Genomic DNA, 2,414 nt, shown 5'->3' on the forward strand with positions numbered 1-2,414 from the left:
ACAGTGCTTTTTTTTTTCTTCTGTAGCAACAGAGGCACAAATAGTACACAGACATAATGTAAGTGAAATACCCGATTTTATTTAGAAAAAATTGTAAAGTTTTCAAAAAAGTAAATGCAGAGAGAGAAGGGAGGAAAGGCATCAGGGAGGGAAGCCTGGGTGGGGGCTGCTTGATAATCACGGAATGCACTTGAGATAGAAAGCTCACTAAAAAAAAAAAAAAAAAAAAAAAAAAGAAAGCTCACTAAAGGCCTTCGGAAAGCTATGAAAGGATGCCTCCCCGCCTCAGACAAATGCAAATCAAAACCACAGAGGTGCCAGCAATTTGAAGAAGAAATTGAGAAAGCAATTCCATTTTCAACCACAAAAGAAATGCCCAGGAATAAGTTTAACTCAGGATAGAAAGATTTGTACAAAGGAAATTATAAATAATCGCTGAATGAAAGAACATCTAAATAAGTAGAAAGTCTTCTGTGTTCTTAGATAGCAAGACATTGTTACTGTTTTTTTTTTTTTTAAGGTTTATTTATTATATATAAGTATGCTGTTACTGTCTTCAGACACACCAAAAGAGGGCATCAGATCTCATTACAGATGGTTGTGAGCCACCATGTGGTTGCTGGGATTTGAACTCAGAACCTCTGGAAAAGCAGTCCGTGCTCTTAACCGCTGAGCCATCTCTCCAGCCTTCTTTGTTTTTTAAAGACAGGGTCTCACTGGGTAGCCTTGGCCAGCCTGGTAGTCACTCTGTAGTCCAGGCTAGCCTCAAACCTATAGAGATCTACCTGCCTCTGCCTCTCGAGTGCTGGTATCACAGGTGTGCACCACCACACCTGGACTCAAGACTTGCCTTTTTAATACTCCAGTGCTGCTTTAAAAGAACCTACAGCCTTTTACAATTCAGAACCACTTCTGCAAGCAGAAAATCTATCCTCAAAATTCTCGTGCAATTCTAAGACCCCCTAAGTAGGAGAAAATCCCAATAAACAGAAAACATTTGGGGGCCTCATACTTCATGATTTAAAACCTACTGGAAAGCTGTGTAAATCAAAATAACATGGCAACGTGGGCTTCCTATGGAGCCAGGTTGGCCCTGAATTATTTTTTAATTTTCATTTCTACGTGTATGAGTGTTTTGCCGGCATATATGTGCATATACCACTGCGTTCCCGGTGCTCTGGGAGTCCAGAGGAAGACATTACATCCCCTGGGGCTGGGGTGACAGTTGTAAGCTGCCATGCGTGTTGTTGTTTTTTATAAAAAAGGTGCGGGATCCCTTAGCGGGCTCAAGCAGAGCATCCCCTTGAGGAGTCAGCCTTACCACAGGCTTAGTATAAAAGGGGGTTATTTAGGACCTGGAGAAGGGGGTAAAAAGGCAGAGAAGGGAGACAGAGAAGGACAGAAAGAGAGGAGAGAGGAAGAGAGGAAGAAGGGAGGAGGCTGTCTGGGGACACGTGGGAGAGAGAGGGGGAGAGAGAGGAGAGAGAGGGGGAGATTCACAGACAGACAGGGAAGAGAGGGAGAGGGAGAGGAGGAGAGGGAGGGGAGGAGAAGAGGAGGAGGAGGAAGAGAAGAAAGGAAGAGAAAGAGAGAGAGAGAGAGAGAGAGAGAGAGAGAGAGAGAGAGAGAGAGAGAGAGAGAGAGAGAGAGAGAGAGAATGAATATGAATGTGGCTCCTGGCTTGCATCTGGCTCGCAGCTGTTGCTAGGTAACTGTTGGGCGGAGCCTAGAGGAAATACAATGTGGGCGCTGAGAATCAGAGCTGAGTCCTCTGGAAGGACATCCGGTGCTCTTGACTGGGCATCCCCACACGTGCTGTAATTACAGGTGTCCACCACCACACCTACCATGTCTGGAGTTTGAGAAAGAATTCTTAGAGGGCAACAAGAGACAAATAAGCTAGACTCCATCCAAATTTAAAAGCTTTGAGGAGGAGCTAGAGAGATGGCTCAGTGATTAAGAGCTCTTACTGATGTTCAAGAGGATCCTAGAGCTGGCATGATGGAGTGTGCCTTTAACCCCAGCAATTGGGGGTAGAGGCAGGCAGATTTCTGTAAGTTTGAGGTCAGTCCAGTCTAAATAGCAAGTTCTAGGACAGCCTGGGAGGGCTACATAGAGAGATAGTCTCAAAACACCAAGAGAGGGGGTTTCAGCACCAGGTTGGGTGTTGGGTAGTTCACAGCTGCCTGGAATTCTAGTTCCAGGTGGTCTAGCACCTGGCCTCTGTGGGCATCCACACGCAGGTGTGCACACACATACACATAGGACATTTAAGAGAACAAATCTATTAAAAGCTTTCTAGATGGATAGAGAGATAGCTCAGGTGGTAAAGACTAAGGCTTACAACCCAGTCTTCAAAAAGTTTGGCCAACTGTGGATGTAGCTCAATGACAGACTGCCAAGCATGTATGAGC

This window comes from Rattus norvegicus, chromosome 18 (genome assembly GCF_021556685.1).
Source record: "Rattus norvegicus strain SHRSP/BbbUtx chromosome 18, alternate assembly SHRSP_T2T, whole genome shotgun sequence".
NCBI lineage: Eukaryota > Metazoa > Chordata > Mammalia > Rodentia > Muridae > Rattus > Rattus norvegicus.